Here is a 25,731-nt window from a genome sequence, read left to right on the forward strand (position 1 = left end):
CTTGATAAGTTTATGGAAGGGATGGTATGATGGGATAGCCTAATTTTGACAATTAATTTGGCAATTGATCTTTGATTATTAGCAGGTAAATATACCCAGTGGTCTGTGATGTGATGTTAGATGGGGTGGGATCTGAGTTACTACAGATAATTCTTCCCTGGGTGCTGGCTGGTGAGTCTTGCCCACATGCTCAGGATTTAGCTGATCACCATATTTGGGGTCAGGAAGGAATTTTCCTCCAGGGCAGATTGGCAGAGGCCCTGGAGGTTTTTCACCTTCCTCTGCAGCATGGGGCATGGGTCAATTGCTGGAGGATTCTCTGCACCTTGAGGTCTTTAAACCACGATTTGAGGACTTCAATAACTCAGACATAGGTTAGGGGTTTGTTACAGGAGTGGGTGGGTGAGATTCTGTGGCCTGCATTGTACAGGAAGTCAGACTAGATGATCATAATGGTCCCTTCTGACATTAAAGTCCTTGAGTCTATGAGCTATTTTTTGTGTGCCAGAAAAAGTCCCACTAGCAGCACAATGTGTACCCAGGCTGGGAGTCTCACTCCCAGCTTCAGTATAGATGTATGCTCAGTGTTTGTGGATCACAGTGTTGTTCCTGTGATTTTCAAGGCATCACAAAGCTCAGCACAACAACACATAATACCATTTCTGGACCTCACCCTCAGAGCTTAAGGTGCTTGAGAGGGCTCTGCTTTATTGTGTGTCCAGTCCTTTGTGCATAATAACAGCTTCACAGTGCCCCACTTTGTCTGCAAAATTCAGCCCTTAAAAGCACAGTCTCCAATACCACAGTACCATACTCCCATTTATGCTGCGCCCTCCTAGGCCTTTGCATAATCTGGCCCAAAACATATTCTGAAGCCAGCTAGAGATATGCACGTTGTTTTAGAATAGAGAGCACATTTGTTTGCTCATTTTAATCTTTTTTTTTCCTTTTTTTTCTTTTTTCAGTTTCTGCTGGATGTTTTTTAGTAAATAACTGGAGCCTAGAAGTTTTATACACCATTATACCTCAGATGTGATATATTGGACTTAACTTTGGAAGTCTTCCCTCTGGTACTGCATATGGGATTACCACACACATACAAATTCACAGCATTAATCAAAATAATAATAAGTGTACTCAGGGAACATCAGTCAAAACTGACCTTTTCCAATGAGTCTAATTTGAGGAGTGCCTCCACAAGTAACACTAATTTATTTTTTATCACAGAGCACTGTTTGTCAGTGAGCTATGGGTATGAGGGGAAATCATGAGAGAAACTTGTACCAACCACTAAGAAAAAATGCAAACCTGGAAGTGTCAACATTTGTCACAAAGAAAATCACTCAGATATAAATACATATTCTCATACCATGTTAGCAATTTAAAACTGTCAAGCTGAACCACCAAAAAGTAGGGATGAGTGAAATGTTTCAGAAATAATATCCTCCACCACTGTGCACTGTGACAGACCCAGGCCAGTGGGGTACAGGAGTCTGGTCCTATTGGTATCCAGGAGGTGGGCGGGCAAAGCCCGTCCACTTCTAAAGGACCTTCCCCCAACTTAAGGGCAAGATCCACAGGTCGGTGACACCAAATAAGTATGGGGGACAACTAATGAAAAAACAGGATCAGGAGTGAGGTCATAGGGCTAAACGAAAGGAACCTGATGGGGACACCGAGCAGAGAACCCCAGACAATGCCCACTGCTCCTCAAAAGCGTCAAGGGATCCAGTGGACGCTGCCCAGAGGAACTCTGCCTGAAGGCGTGAACTGTCGGAGGAGCAGAAATAGGCCCCACAGTCGCAGGAAATCCCGTCGGCCAACCTCCTCTCCCTGGTTTTGTAGATGGCTAGTTTGGCGAGGGCCAAGAGGAGGTTGACAAGGAGATCCCGTGTCTTTGTGGGGCCACGGATGGGGAGTGCGTAGATAAACAGGTGAGGGGAAAAGTGCAACCAAAAATGCAAGAAAAGGTTCAAGAGGAGCCGGAACAGGGGCTGCAATCTGGCGCACTCTAAATAAATGTATGCCAGGGTCTCTTTCATGCCACAAAAAGGGCAGGTGTTGGGAACAGGGGTAAGCTGAGCCAAGTACACGCCCGTGCTCATGGCCCCCTGAAGGAGCTGCCAACTGACTTCCCCCGCAGGCCTCGGGACCAGGGCAGAGTATAAGCTGGCCCACCGGGGCCTCTCACCCTCGAGTGGTGGCAGGAGGCCCTGAAATTTGGTATCAAGGCGGGATGCGAGGGTGAGGTAGTGAAGAGTGTGGAGCATGAGCATGTACAGGTGTTTCCGTGGCGTGGCCTGGAACAGAACCAGCTGCAGATCATGCAGCTGGCTCACAGTGAAAGGGTGAGGGGGCCAATTGGGTCCACGGGGCAGGGGCCGGATAAAAATGTCCACGGAGCCTGGGGTGGAGGGGGCGCAGGGCATGCTCTCTCGCAGGACCTGGTCGAGGTAACCCCGAGCAGCAGGCAGTAAAGCGGCGTTCACCTCCTGAAGTACGCGCCGGGGAGCATGAGGTCTGGAGAGCCCCATGCACTGAGCGAGCGTCAGGGGATCCAGCCAGTCTCCCCGGTTGTACTCCAGGAGGTCTCCAACGCTGGTAACTCCCACCAAGACCGGCCTCTGGCGCACCGCTGGGGACTCCGCCAGCTGCACATGAAGCTGGGGATTGTATAGCAGGGGCTCCGCGAGGAGATCGGCCCCCATGGTGGCCGCCACAGACCTGGTCATTGAAAAGAGCTTCCAGGTCCGGAGGAGGTCTTGGTAGAAGACCGGCAGCCCGGAGAGGTCTCTTGGAAGACCTCTCGGATGGAGGTAAAAGAGCTGTCGGTCGTATCGGACCCCTCGGAAGCAGTGGAGGAAGGCGTGCGCCAATACACTCCAAGCCGGACTACCTGCACCATATAGGAATCTCTGCAGGGCCTGGAGGCGTAAGACATGGACCTGGGTGTGTAGGCATTTCAGGCCCTTTCTTCCCTCCTCCAGGGGCAGGTGGAGGACCTCTGCAGAGACCCAGTGCATCCCTGGCCAAAAGAACTCCAGAATCATCATCCGGAGGTTGACCAGGAAACCCAGGTCAGGACCAGGGTGTTGAGCCGGTACCAGAGCATGGACAGGAGCAGATGATAGAGCACCAGCCCCCTCCCTGGAAGGGAGAGGCACTGGAGTAGTCTCGTCCATTTCCAGAGCCGCTCCATCACCCTGCCCTCTAAACCGTGCCAGTTCTCTGGCGGAGACGGATGCATGGCAGAAAGGTAAACGATGAGATAGAGCAGCGGACCTGCGCTCCACCAGATGGCCTGAAGAGCGGGAGGGAGGGAGCTTGCCTGCCACCCATCCCCGACCACCAGGCCAGAACTCTTGGCCCAGTTGACTCGGGTGGAGGAGGCCGCCGAGTAGATGGCCTGGCAAGCCTCCACCCACACCAAGTCGCCCGGGTCCTGGATCATGAGTAGCACATCGTCGGCGTATGCCGACAGGACCAGCTGCAGCTCCGGCTCTCAAGGCACCAACCCCGTCAACCTCCGATGGAGGAGACAGAGGAAGTGCTCAATCTCCAGAGCATACAGCTGAAACGAGAGAGGACACCCCTGCCGCACTCCTCACCTGAAGCTAACCAGCTCAGTCAGGGTCCAGTTGAGCCTGACCAGACACTCCTCAGAAGCATACAGCACCCGGAGAAAACCCACAAACTGGGGTCCGAAGCCGAACGCTCGCAGAGTGCTCAGGAGATACTGGTGGTCCACCCTGTTGAACGCCTTCTCCTGATGCAGGGACAAGAGGGTGAATGACAGACCATCCCTACACCCTAATTCCAGAAGGTCCCAGACCAGATGCAGGTTATCAAAGATCGTGCGGCCCGGGACGGTGTAGGTCTGGCCTGAGTGGGTCACGTCCGCCAGCACGGACCCTAGCCGCATCAAGATGGCCTTCGCAATGATTTTGTAGTCCATGCTGAGGAGCGAGACGGGATGCCAATTCCGTAAGTCACGGAGGTCCCCCCTCTTCGGCAATAAGGTGAGCACGGCTCACCTGCACGAGAAAGGGAGGACCCCACCCTGCAAAGACTCGGCCCAGACGGTGACCAGGTCTGGGTCAAGGACCTCCCAGAACACGCGGTAGAACTCCACACCGGGCCCGATGGTCTTCGATGGCCCGGAGCTCCTCCCGTTTCTCCTGGCATGCTCCGCAGAGGGATGGATCCTTGGGGCTGGCAACCAGACACCTCTCCAGCTCCAAGACCTCCTGTTCCAACTGCCCTATCGCTGCATCCCTCCGTCAGCTGGCGCCCCGGGTGTAATGACGGCAGTAGAGCCGGGCACGCACCTTCCCCAGATTCCACCACCACTGCACCGAGGGAAAGGCGCGCCTCTGCCCTTGCCAGGCCAGCCAGAACTCCCGGAAGGGTGACACGAAGCCTGCATCCTCCAGCAAACTATTATTAAAGTGCCAAAAGCCCGGCCCTGGACTCTCCGCGCAGAGAGAGGCCATCACGATGGCAAGGTGGTGATCTGAAAAGGGGGACGGCCGAACGCTGGAGGAGTGGGCCTGTGAAAGGTGGAAACGTGACAGGTAAATGCGGTCCAGCCAGGAGTGGCGCGACCGCTGGGCCTCTACCCGGACGAAGGTGAACGTCGAGACGTCATCCGGGTGGTGGTCGTGTCAGACGTCCACGAGGGAGTGGCGATCATTGATCTCTCAGAGGATGTTCGTGGCAGCTGGGCACTGCTCAGTCCCCGAGCGGTCTCATTCCTTGAGGGTGGTGTTAAAGTCCCTGCCCAGGACCAGGCACTCACAAGGGTTCAGGGATCCGAAAAAGACAGATGCCTGCTGATAAAAAGGCGACCTCTCTGGGCCCGATGTCAGGGCGTAAACGTTGACAAGATTAACCACAAGCCCCTCTATATGGACCCGGAGGTGCAGCAGGTAGCCTGGCACAGCCTCAGTGACCCCCATCACCTCTGGCCATAGGTCGGGGAAGAACAGGGTCACCACTCCAGCAGTGCGAACCTAGAGGTAGCTAAAGTAGACCTCGTCCCCCCACTCCAGCCGCTAGCTAGCTTCAGTGGCCTATCCGTATGGGTCTCCTGCAGGAAAACCACAGAGTACCCCCGCTCCCAAAGGAAGGAAAGCACCTGGCTCCTGTGGAGACCCATCCTACAGCCCCGAGTGTTTAATGTGGCAAAGATGATTGGTGCCATGAGGAGGGCTGGGGGGGATCCTCGCCAGAAGACACGCCCACAGCCTCCGTCAGGCCGCGCAGAAATCCGTGACCTACCCCGTAGGTGAGTAAAGAGTCGCGGAAGAGGCAGACCGGCTGGTAGGCCGCGGTGGCCTGCTTCCCGGTCCTCTTACCCTCCCCCACAAGGGCCCTTGTGGCCCAGAGGACCTGATGAAAATCCCCCCACCGCTGGTGCACAAGCTGTACTTTGTTACGAGAGCCACGGAAGTCCTCAAGGAGCTCCCACAGCTCCTCCTTCAGCGCATGGGGGGGCGGGTTCACTGATCTGCAACTGTCCCCCAGTGGGGCCCCTGTCACAGCCCGTGGACCACCAAGGAGGGCAGGCAGGGGGCAGACCCCCGACGTGGCGTCTGATGGGCTGACACTACACGACCTGTCCCACTCCCTGGTTCAATAGGGGGTGGTGTAAGGAAAACAGCAGCCCCCGATGAGTCAGGACAGGGAAAAACAACTAAAACCGCTCCCTGGGGAGTATCCCCAGGGCCGGCATTGGCAGCATGGGAGATGGTGGGGACAAGGACCGGACTGGCATCAGGAATAGGGTAGGGGACAGGAGTAGGGCGGGGATCAGGAAGGGAACTGGGGAGGGGGGCAGAAGTAGGATCCTGACCCTCAATAGTCGGACCACTGGAGGATGGCCCCTTCTGGTTAGGCTCAGATATCTGGGGAGTGGGAAGGAGACCCCCAACAATGCCGGGATCAACCACTATGGTTTGGGTGGTAGCCCTAGCATCAGGAGATGGATGGTCGTCAATGGTGTTCCTGCTTGGGAAGGAGGTTGGGTGCTCCACACCCAAGAGGGACACCCCCTGGGAACCGGGTCCCGGCAGCAGGGCACCGGCTGTTGCCTCAATGGGCTCGGTGGCCGTCAGCAGGGTGCCACCTGCAGCCGGGCTGATGGAAGATTCCAAGGGACCCTCAGAGGCAAGAGCAGAACCAGCAGTTAGGGGAAGGGAACACAGGGACAAGGGGACTGGGGTGAGGTCGCCCAGATCGAGGCCCGCCGGCAGAGGGTGGTCTTCTTCCTGCATGACCGGGATCAGACCCAGGGCCTCGATCTCCTCGTAGATGGAAGAGAGATCACCATCCACCACCCCAGGGCCCTCCCCACCAGCACCTGAGGTGACGCCCACCTCGGAGCTAGCAGGGGCTTCGGATAGGAAGGGGAAGAGAGAGGCTCCCTCAGGGGCTTCCATGGGAAGGGACCCTGGAGGAGGGGCAGTGTCCCCTTCCGGTGCTGCCACGGTGTCCCCAGCTGGCACCACAGAATGGGAGTCATCAGGGGACAAGGTAGAAAGCTCGTCATCGGTACCCCCCTTCCTGCTCTTCTGGGGGGTATCTGAATCTAAAGGATGTAACGGGGCCTGAGCCTTCCTCTTGCCCCGCTTCCCCTGCACTAAGGACCAGCCTTCCATGGCATCATCCGGGGGCTGGCTAACAGGAGTCGGGTCGGGGAGCAAGGGCAATGACTCAGGAACTCGGGGAGGCAATGGTGGGGTAGCAGGAATGAGGGAAGATCCCCCCTGGGGCGAGCCCTCTCTCATGCCTGGTGGTATCTCTGCCGCACCCTCGTCCACAGTGGTGGACCGAGAAGGAGGAAGGGCAGCTTCGGGTGGCAGGCAGCCACGGGTATCGGCGGTGACAGGGCCGGCGCCTTGCTGGGGCTCAGGGGTCTCGGACGCTTCTCTGTGCCAGGCCAAGGGGCAGTCCCTCCGGACGTGCCCCATCGCCCAGCAGAGGTACCACCGGGCCTCCCCCGTAGAATAATTCACCTGGTAGTGGGCTCCCTGGTAGGGGACCAGAAAAGAGCCCTCGAGCTCATCTCCGCCACTTGCCTTTCGGCGGCAGTTGACGCTGCACTTGCTGGCGGAACGAGAGGACGTGACGGAGGGCGGGGTCCTTGCAGCCCAATGGGAGAGGGCTGATGACGGAGATGGGGTGCCTCAGGGCTGAAAGGGCAGGCAGCAGGGTGGCATTGGGCAGGAAGGGAGGGATGGAGGTCAGGATCAAGCGGACCCTCAGGTCTTCCAACGGCTCCAGGGAGACGAACATGCCCCCAGTCGCCAGGCCCGTCTCTACCTCCTCCTGGGCGGAGGCCTCCGATGCCAGGAAGAAGACCACCCTCCCATACATTTTGGAGGCCGCCATGATGGCCGTGGGCCCCACCACCCTTGCCAATGCCTGCACATAGGTCTCCACATGGGGGGAAGCATGCACCAGGAGGCAACGGATGCCGTGCTTCCTGGTCAAGGCGGAGAAGGGGCCCTGGATGCTATAGATGGTAGCGGAAGCGGCGTTTGGCGGAGCAGAGGCAGGCGGTGGGGCCGCCACTGTTGGTGTCACTCTGGCATAATCCACAAGTGTCAATGAAGCCCTTCTGCTGTAGGCCTTAATGAACCAATGTTCCTCCATGTTAAACACTTTGTGTAACCTAGTGTAACCTAATGTACTAATAGCTGCCAAAATGTTGTATTGTTAGCTTTTGATTGTAATAGCCAGTTCTGTGCTGTAACACATTGAAGCTAGGCTAGAGCACGTTCAAGGTCGTTTTAAGATACTGTATACATGTCTCAGCAGCAGAGAGGGGGAAGTCAAAAGATTGACTGAAAAAGGATACTGCAGCTGGATGGGAAAGTACAGGGGAGTGAAAGATCAGCTAGTCAGCAAGAAAGTTTTGTAGTAAACAGCTGGGATATAAAAGGAAGAAACTGCTTGTTTTAGGTGTGCAGGATCTGAGATTGTTATTTCTCCCTGGCACCTTATTTGAGCTCAAATAAATTTGGTTGTTTGCTTCTCCACCCTGGTGTGTTTATTGGCGCTTAAGCACTCTAGGCAACGAACCACTGTTGCTTGCCTCTGGCACTGCTGTGTCTGCAACACCACCACCTGGGCGTATGCCTTGGGGGCCGCAGGAGGGACACCCACGGAGCTGGTGGAGGGAGCAGCACGGAGGGAAGCTGCGGCCGGTAGCGGGGCTGCGGCAGCGGAGGCAGTCTCTGCCAAGGAGGGCCTGGCCTTTTTAGCGGGGTCCTTACCCTTCTTCCCATTCTGACCTTTTCCACTGGCTGGGGGGCTCCCCCCCAAATCGGAAGGGGTGAGGGACATGGCAGCAGCGGTGGTCTCCCCGGTACTTGCCACTGCTGGTGCCCCAGCAGGGGTGGTGGTAGGTGAATCAGCAATGGCGGTAGAGGTAGAGCCTTGGGAAATGGACACGGAGGCAGGTGGAGGAGGGGCGGTGGGAGCATCGCGAAGGGTCTCCCCCGCTGCGTCCCCTGCCATAACGAGAGCAGGGAGGGGGACAAACAGAGAAGGGAGGGGAAGGAGAGGAGGCGACCACCCCTCCCCACTAGGCTGTAGGCAGGGGAAGAGAGTGCCAGAAAGGGAAGGCTAAAGGGGCGTGGGGAGAAACTAAGGACTTAAGGGCAGGAGGGTGTCAGGTGACCAACTCAGAGGGGAATTCCGGCTTCTCTAGCTGCACTAGGGGATCAGGGGGGATAATGGCATAAGGGGCTGCAGTGAACAAGGGCAAACTCAAACCGGGGAAGGGCACAAGTGCATGGGAGGGGGTGTGGGTGCATGAGGGGAGGGACTAATCAGGGCTGGGGGATCACGGGGAGGGGGGGAAAAGGGCGAGCTAGGAATGAGGTGGATTGACCATGGGAGTAGCTGCAGGGCTGGGGCAGGACAATGAGGGCTGCAGAAGGAAACAGGTGAGGCAGACAAATATGGCATAGGAAAGAGGGTCAGCCTAGGGGGCGGAGGGAAGTGTGCCCATGAGCACTTATGCAAAAAAGTCAGTGCTTGGCTGCTGTTGCTGCAGGCTCAAATGGTGGAAGTGGGCATCGTGAGCCAGGCGAGCAGCTCAGTCTCAAAGGCAGGAGGTCAAAGTAGAAGGAAAGCAGCCAGCAGGGGTGGTGGAGGGGGCAACAATGGTGGTGGGGGTGAAGGGGGACACGGATGGACTGGGGGCAGGTTCCATGCCACACCCCCAGTGTCCCAAAAGACACAGTCCAAACCCCCACCACAAGAGCACAGTTCGAAAAAGACTCGGTCCCGTAAAGCACCCTCCACAACAGTTCTCACATGGTCTTCCAGCAGCAGGTGGTCCTTTTCTCCTCCTCCTTCTCGGGGCTCCAACAGCTCCCCAGCAACAGCCACAGTAGTCCAAATAGCTCCAGGTGGTGGTGATCTGGTGTCCAGACAGGAGAGACCCTGCTCAGATGGTGGTGTCCTCAGCAACAAGACCTGGGGTCCCTCATTCCCCTCCTTCTCTGGAAAGCAAGCCTTCAGCAGCCTTCCCCTTCCCCGCCCCCAGGGCTGTAGTTGGAGTAACAGCAGCAATTGAGAGTGGCGGGGGGGGGGTGAGGGGATCAGCAGCCAGCCAACTAGAGGGTAGCAGAGAAGGGGAGAAGCGGGGATGGAAGTGGTGGTGTCTGGCCCAGCCAAGGGAGCAGCAGGAAGAGCAGCAGCAGCAGCAGTGAGGGCCCAGTGCTCAGCAGGAAGAGCAGCAGCAGCCCTCTCTCTCCTCCCCTCTAAGGCAGAGGAATAGAAGGGAGATCTACTGGCCACAGGAGAAGCAGGTTTCTGTTCCCTGAGTGACCAGAGCAGGGGCTGCACTAGAGTAATCAGGAACCTGCTAGAACCAATTAAGGCAGACAGGCTGATTAGAACACCTGCAGCCAGTCAAGGCAGGCTAATTAGGGCACCTCAGTTAAAAAGGACCTCACTTCAGTTGGTAGTATGCATGCAAGAAGCTGGGAACAAGATGCACTAGGTGCTGAGAGTGGGAAGGTGTATTGCTGGAGGATTGAAGAGGACAAGTAGTATCAGACATCAGGAGAAAGGTCCTGTGGTGAGGACAAAGAAGGTGTTGGGAGGAGGCCATGGGGAAGTAGCCCAGGGAGTTGTAGCTATCGTGCAGCTGTTCCCGGGGGCACTCTAGACAGCTGCAGTCCACAGGACCCTGAGCTGGAACCCGGAGTAGAGGGTGGGCCCAGGTTCCTCCCAACTCCTGATCAGACACAAGAGGAGTTGACCCAGACTGTGGGGAAGATCACTGAAGTGAGCAAATCTGCCAATAAGCACAGGACCCACCAAGGTAGAGGAGGAACTTTGTCACAGCACCAAACCTCATTTGAATCTTTTAAAGGATTTTTTAAATATTTAAAGCTTGACTTCAAAGAGAGGTTTGGAAAAGTTCAATATGCCTGTATGTCTGTTCATTCATATGGCCCTCATCACCATATTATTTGAGCACCGTGTCATCTGTGCACTCCAGTCACTTTCTTCCTTATTTTTCTCACATGTAGCAGTAAAGCATCTTAGTAAGAGGACTACAGCAGTTTTGGGGACTAACTTCCAGAAGATGATTGGCTGCCTTTTGGTCATTACAATATTTTCAAAGAATGTGCTGGCAGGCCCACTCCACCTCTCTCATGGTGTTTGACATGGTAGAACCTCTCTTTGTGTCTTCAGGAAGCAGTCAGCACACCTGATTCCCTTTGTGGTTGTTCAGAGTTGGCTTTCTCCCTTCCTACTTTATCTTTTGAGGTATATGGGGCACCTGGCTGGACTGGTCCAGCATTCTACAGCAGGGATCGGCAAACTTTGGCTGTGGTTCTCCTCTCCATGCCAACGGGGGCAGCAGGAAGTGGCGGCCAACACATCCCTCAGCCTGCACTTCTTCCTGCCGCCCCCGTTGGCCTGGGACAGCGAACCATGGCCAGTGGGAGCCGCAGTCTGACGAACTTGCCGACGTGGCAGATAAACAAACTGGCCTGGCCCGCCAGGGTGCTTACTGGCGAGCCGCTTGTCAGAGGTTGCTAACCCCTGCTCTAGAGTGTTGAAATAAAAACATTATTTTGTAAGGTCCCGTTTCTCTACTATTTAGGGGACCAAAGGAAGGTGTGTGTGTGTGGGGGGGGGAAGTGAGGGTTGGAAGGAATGAACTGTGTAGTTACGGTTTTAAAAAAAAGTGTGTCGGGCAACCCTCTCATAAAGTTCTGATACTTCAGATTAGCATCAATTGCTTAGGGAGTAGGTTAACAGTAGCCCCAACATTTTCAGCTTTTTGTGGGCTTCTTTACCCATCACATTCAACTCTCTGCTAACCTACTGCAACTTGCCATGAAATTCAGTCACATGTTCCATAAGACTACTCTTCATTTTTATGAAAAACCTACTTCTTTTCAATAGAAGTAGAAAAAACAGACAAATGCCAATTATTTTCCCCTAAAATATTAATTTGTCAAGTATTCTTAGAAGCTTCTAATATCTGTTTTGTTTTTAAATGGAAAGTAATGCAGCTTGAATTGACAACTATGAGTTGCTTTTATTTACCAATGTCTGATAAAATAGAAAATGCCAGTATCTAGTACGGATTCCAGTCTTAAAGTTCAAAGACATATTTTGCAGAAACAATTTACTACAAAAATAACAGTGGCATGAAACATTTCCAAAACTGGACTAAACCTTCACCTTAGTCCCGTACTCCGACGCTTATTTTTTATTTATTTGGGTGGAAATGAATTCAGTAGATCCTTTCCTCTTCCTTTGGCTGAAGTATCTCTTCCCCCATTGGTTACCATCTGTAGCTTCCCTGGAAATTGTGCATTTTTGTACTTAAGAAATAGAGTAAATGAAGTAAATCTCTCCCTACTTCCCAAAGATTTCCTCTGTAGTAAAAGGTGTGTGTATGATAGCAGGGAGAGAACCAAGTACAGTGACCTTTCCCTGAACAGGAACATCTGGGAAAGAAATGCAAATTAGGGAAAAGCAAACTTCTTAAGCACACACCAAAACAAAAGCAAAAGCAAAACAAAACATAGCAAGAAATTAAAGCTATAGGAATATGGTGGACCTTGTGTGATGAAAAAAACTAAAGCTAAGGGGAGAATGGAAAACTCTGAGGTTTTTTTGTCACAAATAAGTAGTCAGAACTTTGGATGCTTATATAAAGTGAAAAAGAAATTTAAAGGAAGTTCACATATCATTCATTCTAATGTGAATTTTTTTTAACCTCATCACATCTTCCAAAGAAGATCTTAGCATCTCTTTTTTTCCAGCTGTGATTAAACATATAGTAACAAATCTATTTCTATTCAGGAACCTAAGCTTGGCTTCAGACTGCTCATTATGGTTACCTAGAACTTCTCTGCATAGCAGAACAGATCCAAGGTTCTCCTGTGGAAACTACTACCACTTGAGCTAAAGGATAATTTCTGTTAGCTGCTAGAAGTTATAAGGCACAAAGTTGAGCACTTCTGATTTAATCCAATAGAGAGCAGTGTCACATTTAGGCACTAACCTGATGTAATAATATGCATTTAATTGTTCCAGCACAACTGAGATTTAGATGCTATGATTTTGTTTTTTAAATTTAAAGCATGCTTAACTTGAGAAGTACTTAAACGCACACAATCATAAAGTGTTACTGTCACCCTTCCACTAAGGCCTTTATGGCAGCAATAAGGACATTGTTCAAGAAATGTAGGTTCTCTTTTGACAAATAACTAAACAATCTCAAGCCTTCACCCAGAAACCTGGGAAAACTAAAAGTTCCCTCCCTGAATGCCCTTAACAGGCAGAGGTCTGCCCCATGCACAAGCACTCTGGTACTGTGCACAAACAAGAAACAACTTTATTGGGGAAAGAGAACACAGTCATAAACTTGGGAAAAAGGAACAGCAACAGAATATATATACAAATAAAAAGTAAAGTACCCTGCACCCTCTTCCAGCAACAATCGACCTATGTCCCTTCCTACCCACTAAGGAGAATGTCCCTTAGCTGCAGCACTTTATTCATCTGCCATCTGCCACTCACTTTTTGGATTAGCAAGGAGCAGTTATTCAAGTATTCATCTGTAGGTCTGTTTCCAGTCTCAAGGGAGCTGTTTGGCTGCTCTCACTGGTAGTCATCACTACTTCTGCCAGCTTACTTATTCAGTTTTATTAAGGTGCTACATGATCAGAGCCTTACCCAAGTCCACTCAGTTCTGCTGCTGTCTTCTCCATCATCGCTCAATGCAAACTCCTCCCTCTGCATCATCTCTCAACAGGAAGTTCTTATGAGCAATTAAGATCCTTGAGCAGAATCCTGGTTACTTGGAAATAACCTCATTGCCACAAAGTAGAAGCTCTTTCCTCTCCTTTCTTTGAGCTTCTCTAGAACCCCTATCTGCCAAATACAAGTTATGCTGACTTTCCAAGTGTGACTAGAATAACTGTGAACTGTGGATAGGTAGCCTATGCAAATGAGGCCATCTATGGCAGTGGTTTTCAAACTGGGTCATGGCAGCACTGGGTCACAGTGGCTCTGGTCAGCACCACCAACCGGGCTGTTAGAAGTCACATAAGCGTTGCTGCCTGGTTAAGGCAGGATAGTTCCTACCTGTTCTTACACCACACTGCGCCTTGGAAGCGGCCAGCAGTAGGTCCGGCTCCTCGGCAGGGCGACCATGGTGCTCCACATGCTCCTCCAGCCCTGAACACTGGCTCTACACTCCCATTGGTTGGTTCCTGGCCAATGGGAGCTGGGATTCCTGCTGACGAAAGCCACATGAAGCCATTTGTGCACCTCTACCTAGGAACCAGACCTGCTGCTGGCTGCTTCCGGGGCACAGCATGGTCTGTGGTGCCAGGACAGGCAGTGATCCTGCCTTAGTGCCCTCACTGTGCTGCTGACTGGGAGCTGCCCGAGGTAAGCCTGCACCCCAACCCCATACCCAAATCCCCTGCCCTAGCCCTGAGCCCCCCCCAAACCTGGAGCCCCTTCCTGGATCCCAAACCCCTCATCCCTGGTCTCACCCCAGAGCCTGCACCCCCATCCCAGAGCTCTGACTCCCTCCCACACCCCAACCCCCTACCCCAGCCCTGAGCCCCCCAACCCAGAGACATCCTGAACCCCAAACTTCTCATCTGCCCCACCCCATAGCCCTCCTCCCTGCACCCCAGCCCTCTGTCCCAGCCCTGAGCCCCTCCCACACCCCAAATCCCTCATCCCCAGCTCCACTGGGTCATGGGCATCAACAATTTTCTTCAACTAGGTATCCAGAAAAAAAGTTTGAAAACCGCTGGTCTGTGGTAACACTATTCCCTTTTCAACAATAGAGTGAGTAGAGAGCTCTTCACCTTCTGGAGCTCCTGGCCACATGTTTACACTTCTTCAGGAAATAAATGCTTTTGAATGTAACATTTCTGTATGTATGGCATTCTCTCTCTCTCTCTCTCTCTCTCCCCCCCTCCTCCAATCCCAACAATTTTATTCTCTAAAAAGCAACGAGTCCTGTGGCACCTTAAAGACTAACAGATATATTGGAGCATAAGCTTTTGTGGGTGAATGCCCACTTTGTCCCACAAAAGCTTATGCTCCAATACGTCTGTTAGTCTTTAAGGTGCCACAGGACTCGTTGCTTTTTACAGATCCAGACTAACATGGCGACACCTCTGATATTTTAGTCTCTGTAATTTTCACACCTATCTCTACCCTCCCCACTAAGAAAGGACATCTTTTTATACAAATAATCATTTTCATTTTCTGAGATAATAAATGTTATGTTCTACCTCCAAATAAAATAAAATCCTTCTTTCCCTATCTTTTAAAGTTTTTGGAGCACCTGATCCTGCCAAGCCTTACTATGCCCCAAAGGAATTTCAAAATAGATTGCCATTTGAACTCCTGAACAGTTACGCCCAGATTCAAGAAGGCATTTAGGGACCTATGGATCAGGACCTTACTCCCTGTGTATGGCTACTTCACCAACCCATCGCACCCCAAGTCAAGGACTGCATTAATATTTATGTGTTTAAGTATTAATTTTAGGAACACTTAATGGGAGTGAAGAGCTAAAATGCAAATTTTGTTGCTGTTTAGTTCTCTTAAATTACATAAGCAATATAAGTGTAATGGACTCCTAGTAACAGATTGAAAAGTAAAGGATGCCAGCATTTTATTGATGTTTAACACGATAATTAGAACAAGTAAATTTCCATAGGTATTAACATAGTTATTAGAAGTCAATATTTACAGATTGCTACCACATCTACTTACTTTAGGCTACCGCTACCAATGTTAATTAAGGCTCTAATTAGCAAACATAATGTTATTAGGTCTGTAGGCCAGTGGGCAGAAGCGCCAGCCTCAGAAGATGAATTACACTCTCATCAGTTGCAGACTTGCAAGTCTTTTCGTCAGGGCTTTCTTTTACTCATTCATAGGATTTCAGATAAAAGAAGCCACTCAGAATAGTGGCCCCAACTGCCAGTTTCTTAACCAGCTGGGAGGGGAGAGGACAATCCTTTTCTTCACACTTAGATAATATCACAGTTACCTCTCTTTTACCTTTATATCCCCAGCTACTTTCATTCATGTGACAGGCAGGCGTCTGAATTAGCCCCTCATGTACTGGGGCTTTTGGAGCATCTTTCCATCTTGTCACAAGTTCCTATAACATTTGATGTGAATATTATGAAGAGGTAATATACATATTCTGGCTCTGATCCAATGCCCAATTAAGTCAGTGGAAAGACTCCCATTGATTTCAGTTAGAAAAATGAAAAACAATCTCTGAAACATATTACCTAGTGAATAGGTGTAATCCAGTGGCTACTGGATTTGCACAGCACCAGCTGTACATGATGGTTTAATCTAATAACCTAACATTGAACTGAATGAGAGATCAGGGTAACATGTTCAGAAGCACATTCAAATATATTTTTCATGTAGGTACTTGTGCAATAAGAGCAACAGTCATGTTAGTAAGGAACAGCATAGACTCCTTGAAAAGTTTGACCTGAACATTACTTGCATTTACAGGGTCAGATTTTAAAATGACTCAGCTCCCAGTTAGGCAGTTAAAGTGAAAGCTGCTGGATGTTAAGCACTTTCAAATTCTAGCTATTTAATTTAGTTGCTAAAGTCAGAGCTGATGTCTTTTCAAAGTCTATCAAGGTGCTGGACATGAAGTGGGTGCCTACTGCTACTTTAACACTGTAGTGTCACCAAGCCTCAGAAGCCTGAAGACAAAGAAAAATCCTATTTGTAATTATTAAATATACTGAGCCTTATACAAAAGTCTCTGTGTCAACCTTAAAAAAAACAATGAGGAGCCCGCTGGCACCTTCAAGACTAACATTTATTTGACCATAAGCTTTCTTCAGATGCATGGAGTGAAAATTACAAATGCAGGAATAAATATTCTGAGACATGAAGATAAGGGAGTTACCTTACAAGTGGAGAACCAGTGTTGACAAGGTCAATTCAGTTAGGGCAGATGTGGTCCACTCCCAATCATTGATGAGGAGGTGTCAATACCAAAAGAGGGAAAATTGCTTTTGTAGTGAGCCAGCCACTTCCCGTCCCTATTCAAGCCCAAATTAATGGTGTTAAATTTGCAAATGATTTGTAACTTTGCAGTTTTTCTTTGAGGTCTGTTTCTGAAGCTTTTTTGTGGAAGGATGGCTACTTATAAATCTGTATCTGAATGTCCAGAGAGACTGAAGTGTTCTCCTACTAGCTTTTGTATATTACCATTCCTGATGTCTGATTTAGCCCATTTACCCCTTTACGTAGAGAATGTCTGGTTTGGCCAATATACATGGCAGAGGGACAATGCTGGCACATGATGGCATATATCACATTAGTAGATGTGCAGGTGAATGACCTCCCAATGGTGTGGCTCATGTGGTAGAGTCCTATGATGGTGTCACTAGAGTAGATATGGTGAAAGAGAAGTTTGTTACAGGAATTGGTTCCTGGATTCATGTTTCTGTGGTGTGGTGTGGTGTCTAGTTGCTGGTGAGTGTTTGCTTCAGGTTGGGGGGGCTGTCTGTTAGCAAGGACTAGCCTGCCTCCCAAGGTCTGTAAGAGCAAGGTATCATTTTCCAGATTAGGTTGTAGATCATTGATGATGTTCTGGAGAGGTTTTAGCTGGGTGCTGAATGTTATGGCCAGTGGTGTTCTGTTATTTTCCTTGTTGGGCCTGTCCTGTAGTAGGTGACATCTGGGTACCATCATGTGCCAGCAATGCCCCTCTGCCATATACATTGGCCAAGCCAGACTTCAAAGAGAAACTGCAGAGCTACAAATCATTTGCAAACTTAATACCATCAATTTGGGCTTGAATAGAGACTGGGAGTGGCTGGCACACTACAAAAACAAATTTTCCTCTCTTGGCATTGACACCTCCTCATCAGTTATGGAGTGGACCGCATCCACCCTGACTGAATTGGCCTTCAACATTGGTTCTCTATTTGTAAGGTAACTCCCTTCTCTTCATGTGCCAATATATATTTATGCCTGTATCTGTAATTTTCACTCCATGCATATGAAGAAGTGAGTTTTTAACCCATAAAACCTTATGCCCAAATAAATCTGTTAGTCTTTAAGGGGCCACCGGACTCCTTGTTGTTTTTGTGGATAGAGACTAACACGGCTACCCCTTTGATATATAATTACAGAACTGCAGTTTCCACTTTTAAATTCTCAGCCCTGCGATGGAGGCTTTTTCTTAATATTTTAACTCTTCATGAAATGATTCTCCCCTAAGAAGTCTAACATTAAGTTTGAGTGAATTAGAGCTATAATCCTCCTTCAACAGGAACATAATCCTTCTTCAAACATAATTAGAGCTGTAATCCTTCTTCAAATCTTTTCTGGAATGTGTACAAGACATTAGTCAACTAATGATGAATAGGTGTGAGGGTACACGATCAGTTCATATTTATTGTTTTATTTTTCAAAATAAGAATGTATAATGCATACATTTATATATAAACTAATTGTATCCCTCCCATCTTTCTATATGTTGCTTGTTTCCTCAGTTAAAGTCTTCAGGGCAAGGATTGGGTCTTCTTGTGTGTATAGAAAGCCATTAGTATATTAGAGAACCAACAACAAGTATAGGATTATTGTTTACCATTTTTGCTCACAAAAAAAAACAAAAAAACAACCCACAACATTTTCGTTATAAAAAGTGGATGGGGGGGGGTGTCTTGAGATTTTTTTAATAATGTGTTGATTTCATTTATGCAAATAGTAACAATTGCATTACAGTGTCTTTTTCATGAAACCAGCTAAACTGAAAAATGTCATTTCTAACAAAAATGTGTTTGGACAGCTGTGATGTTACTAATGTGATGTTTACATATTAGAGTTTGTGCCTCTTATGTTAAAGACATATTTAATATAAATAGAAAATATAAATGCCAGCAGAAAAATTACTGTGAAGTTACATATACACTAGTATTTGACTTTATGCTGAAGAAAAGTACTGCTTTCTTGCGAGGATATAAATGTTACACTAATAAAATAATACCAACAGGATCTTCTAAGAGGGATAAGGCAAAATGCCACATTTATTGCAAACACATCAGACAGTTGTTACATTTATTCATTCACACACTCACACAGGTTCTGCATTAATCAGCTTATAGTTACCAGCCTGGAAGTTGCTCGTGACAGAATACTGGCCAGGTATCCTGTCCATGAGAATGGAGCCGAGTCTGTGTCAGATATGCACCTGATGCTCCTGGACGGTGGTAGCAGAACCAGAGACTCAAAGTTCTTAGTCTTTAGAGTCCATTTTTATAGGGATTTATCCCTATGTCAGTCTATGGGAATTGCTTCATCCTGCTGTTGCTGAATCAAACAGCAGGTGGCACATTCCTGATGGCTTCGTGCTGTCAGATGTTGGTTTTTCTCATCCTTTGAGATGGTGGGGTGAATTCCAGTTTGTCCTCTGGGGGTCATCTGGTTGTTTCCACTTGACACATTCTTCGGACGATGGATACTTCATTCCTAGGCTGGCACCTCCCTGATTATTCATGTAAACCAAGCATTCATTCACATACATTCCTTCTTTTAATCACAATTAGTTTACTGTCTCCACCACTTTTGGGGTGTTACTAATTTATTTGAGACTCTCTGCCCTTTGATTACAGAGAGAGGGCCGTTACAATGTATCATTTTGAGTGGAGAGTTAATTAACAGCTTACTGCGTATCAATTACAGAGCATGCTCAGAGAACAGAGTCAATTGACTGTTTGCAAGTTTTACATAGCAATAAAGTATCTTTCTGAGAAGAGATGCAATGAATGGCTTACAAGTTTTATACAGACAGTAGCTTGTAAATTAACAATAAATCCAAGAGATCTTTTACTTGGTAATGCTATGAGATTTAAATTATGGATTTAAATTATGGAGGAGCAATTATGGGGAATCACGTCCATTTCTAATATAAACCTTCTTTAATATGCCTACATAAATGTACCTCTGGATTCGAGAAAGATCAATGAGAGTCAGATACACTTTTGATGGAATGATCCTATTTGTAATGGTCACAGTTTGCTATATTAATATGCTATAGTATCATGTATTATCACTGAATAACTGACAATACATAAATGGTTGAGGAATGTCTGTGAATGAGAGTTCATATACATTAAAGGCCTGATCCAAACCCCATTGAGGTAAAAAGGAAAGACTTCAATGGACTTTGGATATAGCCCTAAGTAATCAAATTTGCTATAAAGCAAGACAACTTTATCAAAGCATTAAGAATAATATATGTAGTATGTTTTTTAAGAGTTAATAAGCCTGGAGAACAATGGGGGAATTGGTTCCTTTTTGTCCATATAGTGAGGTGGTGTGGCCTCCCACTGACCCAGAGAGGGAGGGAACACTCGCAGAGCGCTGGTGGGTGGAGCTTGGCTGTGCTTACTCCTCCCACCAGAAGTCAGTGAGTGGGACAGGAAGTACAAAAGGCAGGTCTTCAAGCTCAGTTGGGCTGCAGCTGCTGAAGGAGCCAGATGCTTCCTTCCTGCTCCTGAACTGGGAGACTTCTGTGGAGACCGTTCTGGCACTGATGACTGGCCGATGCTGCTGGAGCCACACACTGACCAAGCCGAGGAGGAGTTCCCAGGTCTGCCACTGGCCTTCTATCCAGACAATGAAGAGGACCCCTTCTAGACCCAGGTATGCCCCAACAGGGAGATATGAAGTAACCCAGGGGAACTAGAGAAACATCTGGTTGAGAGCTGGCCTGTGACCGGGTCACCTTGTTGCTGACCCTCTGCCACTGTTAGGGCCCTGGACTGGGATGCGGTGGAGTTGGGTGGGCCCATGTCCCTCTTGCCACCCCAACCGTAGGGTGGCAGTACTCCCTCTCAATAGACCGGAGGGCCTGCATCTGCCTACTGCCCTCCAAGTAAGAACACTAGGCTCTAACCCTGCCTGAGCCCCCATAGATTGTGTTTGGGTGCTTGACTTCTATCCTAGACTATATTTGGGTGCTCTATCCCAGCCTGAACCTGGATGACTTGCTGCCACACCCTGACTAAGGGCCTGGGCTCTGAACCAGTTGTTTGCTGCTTGGCCCAGAGTGCAGGCCGAGACCCAGACTCTGTACTGCCCCGCTTCAACAAAGGGTTTGGCTTACTAACTGTTTGTTTGCTGTTTGGCCTAAGCCACCGACGCTTCAACTGCCCTGATTGTGGGCTAGAGTCACTAACCACCTATCGCTCTGCCCAGAGGGCCGAGCAGAGCTACAGTCAGAGTGATTCAGCTAATTCCCCAACCATGAGCAATGTCCTGTGATGTAGTGAAGTGGAGTAGCCTCCCACGGACCCAGAGGGGAGGGACCACCGCTAACCCACTACAGTCCCTCATAAAAGTACATCTAACAATAACTGCTGTCTCTACATTATTTTCTAATTAAAGCTTTGGTTATATTAGTCTCTTCCAAACCAACTCATCTTTATAAACCTTTATTCTGAGGGATTTATAACCTCATAAAAATTACCTCTGTGCTGATAAAGAGTAATAAAAGCAAGAAGGAATTGTATACAATTCGGAAGCATTTAGGAGTTGATAAAGAGATATGGGAAACCCACAAAACCCTGTTCAACTTTTTTCATATTCATTTGATCTCTTGCAATTTAAAGTAATTTATTTTTTAAGTTGAAGAGTGAAAGCTCCTCATCTATAATACATGTTAATCCCTTAGGCCAAATCTTGTGATTCTTGCTGAAGAAAAACTTCTCTCAAAAGCAAATAGAGTTTGTCAGCTCCTTGTGCCTCTTGCTCCCAGCTCCTCACACACACTTCCTCTCCTCTGGCTTCTGCCCGCCCGCCTGACTTGAGTGAGCTCCTTTTTAAACTCAGGTGCCCTGATTAGCCTGCCTTGATTGGCTTCAGGTGATCTAATCAGCCTGTCTGCCTTTAATTGGTTCTAGCAGGTTCCTGATTACTCTAGTGCAGCCCCAGCTCTGGTCACTCAGGGAACAGAAAACTACTCATCCAGTGACCAGTATATTTGCCATCTACCAGACTCCTGTACCCCACTGGTCTGGGTGTGTCACACTACCTAAAGGTAATTGGACTCAGAATGAAAAAGCAAAAGTCCTGTCTAAGTGCCCGATCTTACAATCCTTACTCATTTAGTCCTTACAGGAAATCAGCAAGACTAATTATGTCAGGACTACTTATGTGAGAAAAGGTTTCAGTATCAAGACATAAATACAAACAAGACTGAGATCAAGTTAATAGGAAAGGAAAAACACTTTAATAAACTAGCTGGTGTTATGACTTTACTGTTTGTGGGGAGCATCCTAAGCACAAATAATTAAACTAGTGCTTTGTGTCATGGCCCTGCTAGTGGATTCATTGCTATTCCTGAATACTAAAACAGGGGATGATTAGAAATAATCTTCTTGTATCTTTGGCAGCCTAGAAGACAGCACTTGTTTCTCCTTGATACAGGCCTAGACCTTTAACTTCCAGACTAGATTACTTTTTCTGTGATTTACTGTGAAGGCTAGACCAATCCTGTAACTGGTCCATAATACAGGAGGCCATCTCCTGAATGTAATGAAGCATACTAATGCTACACACTCTGCACTGTCTCCCAATCTAATTTTAGATGCCTTTCAAAGTGATTCTTATTTTCAAATCCCTTACCGGACATGGATATACAAGCATCCAATGAAGTGGGCTGTAGCCCATGAAAGTTTATGCCCAAATAAATTTGTTAATCTCTAAGGTGCCACAAGTGCTCCTGTTCCTTTTGCGGATACAGACTAACATGGCTGCTACTCCGAAACCACGGATGTACCAGTGACTGTCTCGCATATTGCACCCCTCACTGGTAAATGTGATTAATGGGGAAGTTGCAAGTGATTCAGCGAAAGGTGTCCATCTGTAAAACACATAAAGGATTTTACTAGTATAGTATATTATAATATCTATATTGTTCCTGCCTGATAGTTATGTGGGTTGCTTGAATTTTCAATAAATAATGCATTTCTTCAAGGTTTATAAATTATTTTTTCTTTTGTTTTAGTAAGAAAACTCAAACTATTTCTGGGATTTGTTCTCTAATCTATAATTCAGTTTTATTCCAGTAAAATCAGGCTTTGTTTGAGACCCCATGAATAAATTTATTAAATATCTGAACTTTTTATGTTCCAGAGTACTGATTTATATTCACTGCACACTTCTTAATGCATGCAGAAAAAAAATTGATCATGTTACTATCAGACTTGGTAACATAGTTTTTTCATAGTTAGTTCAAGGTGTTGATTACTTTTGTAATAGTAAAGCTCATCCATGCAGTACAATTTTGTTCCATCATCTATATGATTTCACCTCTGCACAAGATTTCTTTCTGGTTGACTTATGTATATACCTTGGAGTAATATGTGAGTTTTTAAGAGAGAGAGTACAGAAGGTTAAGAAAGCCATCAGAGTTTTGTCTGTTCTGTTTGTTTGTTTTTGGCCCTTGAGCAATTTTAAATCTTTATTAATACAAATATGAAGAAAAAGGTCAAATCTCAGGGTTTGGGTTTTTTTTATTTTTGAACATTCTAACAACTGAGAAACGTATAATAACCCACTGAGAGCAGAGCTTTTGTGACTTAACCAAACAAGTTTTTTTTAATCCATATAAAATTATTTGCCTGAGTGTGCCAATAAATATGTTGCTATATATTTGCTAAACCTTGCCAATTTGTGTTAGAATAGATAGTGTACTCCAAGGATGTAATCACTTTCATTTCTGTTAATAAAGATAAAAAAATTAAGTAGAAGCACTCTCAGAATTAATAGCTGTCTCTAAATATTTAACATGCATTGGCTATCTCAGTTCAGCCTTTGTTCATAGACAAACCATGCACCATGAATATGACTGAAAAGGTGTATATGGGGAATATTTTCACTCTGATGTAGTAAGTGGGGTTCTAAGGAGGTGATGCCCTATTGAAAATAGACATGAGTGGACAAAATAAGAACTATGCCCTACCCCCAAAGACTTTGCTTATGGTGAATTGAATATAAAATCTCTGAGTTACTTTAATGTTCCTGTAGCTATTTTTAACTTCTAGATGCTCATCCAGACATCAGACAGGAAGAGTCACAATAATTCAGTAAAGTCTGTTTTCTTGATAGCTTGATCTACCCAGTTTATAGTAAGGAGCTATATCTTAATTTCCAATGAAAAGACTATTTTGTACAATATCCTTGTCAAGGTATAATTCCCCACTCTGAACCTTAGCGTCCAAAAGATGGGGTACCTGCATGAACCCCCCCTAAGCTTAATTATTAGCTTAGAAATGATAGATCTGGCACCACTCAAAAATACAGTGTTTTGGGGCACTTTCTAGCCCCCAAACCCTTTGGATCTCAAAACAAAGGGAAATAAACCATTCCCCTCCTTTCTTCCTCCCAGATTCTCCCCTCCCTGGGTAACACTAGGGAGATCCCTGTGATTCAACTCCTTGAATCTTAAAACAGAGAGGAAATTCACCTTCCCCCGCTTCTCTCCCCCTTCCAGACTCTCTCGAGACAGTAATCCTAACACAGAGAGAAATCAGGCTTTTCCTTTCTCCCACCAATTCCCTGGTGAGTGCAGACTCCCTCCCTTGGGTCTCACACAAGAATAAAAAAAACAATCAGGTTCTTAAAAAGGAAAACTTAATAAAAGAAAAAAGTAAAAATTGTCTCTGTAAAATCAAGATGGAAAATGTTACAGGGTGTTTCAGCTTATAGACACTAGAGAGAGTCCTCCCCCCAGCACAAATACAAGTTGCAGCAACAGAGATACAATCCTTCCAGCAAAATACACATTTGCAAATAAAGAAAACAATCAAAAGACTAAACCGCCTTTCTAGCTGGTACTTACTAAATTGAACAGGAGAAGCTGTTTCAGAAAATTGGAGAGTCTGTATACATGTCTGGTCCCTCTCAGAACCCAGAGAGAACAAAGAAAAAACCCAAAAAGCACAGACAAAGGCTTTCCTCCACCGAGATTTGAAAGTATCTTGTCTCCTGACTGGTCCTCTGGTCAGGTGTTCCAGGTTTACTGCTAGTTAACCCTTTACAGGAAAAAGAGACATTAACCCTTAACCATCTGTTTATGACAATCCTATTAAGCAAATAAGAAAAAAACAGTTACAAATTACAATTCCTACCAGAGAGGATTTAGGCACTGAGTCAAAGAGAGGTTAATTTTCTGAGTTCCCATACCAACATCTGCGGTATTCAACTGTCCCATACGTCACAACCAATGTATTCAGTCAAAACAAGACAACAAACTGTTCCAAATGCAAAACAAAACTATTCCTCCACAGACTGAAATCTCAGTCCTGCTTTCATTGAAGTCATAAAGGAGTTTTTTTTTAACATGGACTTCAATGAGAAAAACCATGAGGTCCCAAAACACCAGCTAATACTATTCATTGTAGTTTACACTGTTGCTACAATATCTTATACACTTTCTGTTTGTAAGGTTCCTGGTTTATCAAGCCTTTCAAAAATATGGGGGCTTTTTTATATATTTTATTTTATTTTACATCTTACCTATAACAAAATCTTGCAACAACATACCATTGTAAGCCTTGCTATTTAATGACTTCTAAACTGTAGAGATGTAAAAGAGAAGAAAAGTGAACTGGTATAGAAATTAGAACTATGTGTGTGGATTGTTTTTGCTGGGTATTATTTGGTAGAGCTGTGTTTGTGTGGGGGGGAGGAGAGAAAGAAAAGAAATTTAACCAGAGAAGGAATGAGACAAAAAGGACATTCCCGACAGAGCCTGAACAAGCCCTGGGAGGATGGCCCTGAGAAAATTCTAGAGAGAGACAGAAAAAAGATATTTTTGGACACTTTTTCAAAAAGTCTATGTTTTACTGCTGATGGAACAATCAAAATCAAAAAATCAAAAAATATTTTTTTTAAGACAGAAACCAATGTTTAGTTTGGAAAAGAGAAGACTGAGAGGGGACCTGATAGCAGTTTTCAGGTATCTAAAAGAGTGTCATCAGGAGGAGGGAGAAAACTTGTTCACCTTAGCCTCCAATGATAGAACAAGAAGCAATGGACTTAAACTGCAGCAAGGGAGATTTAGGTTGGACATTAGGAAAAAGTTCCTAACTGTCAGGGTAGTTAAACACTGGAATAAATTGCCTAGGGAGGTTGTGGAATCTCCTTCTCTGG

Source organism: Gopherus evgoodei, chromosome 1 (genome assembly GCF_007399415.2).
Source record: "Gopherus evgoodei ecotype Sinaloan lineage chromosome 1, rGopEvg1_v1.p, whole genome shotgun sequence".
NCBI classification, from domain to species: Eukaryota; Metazoa; Chordata; order Testudines; family Testudinidae; genus Gopherus; species Gopherus evgoodei.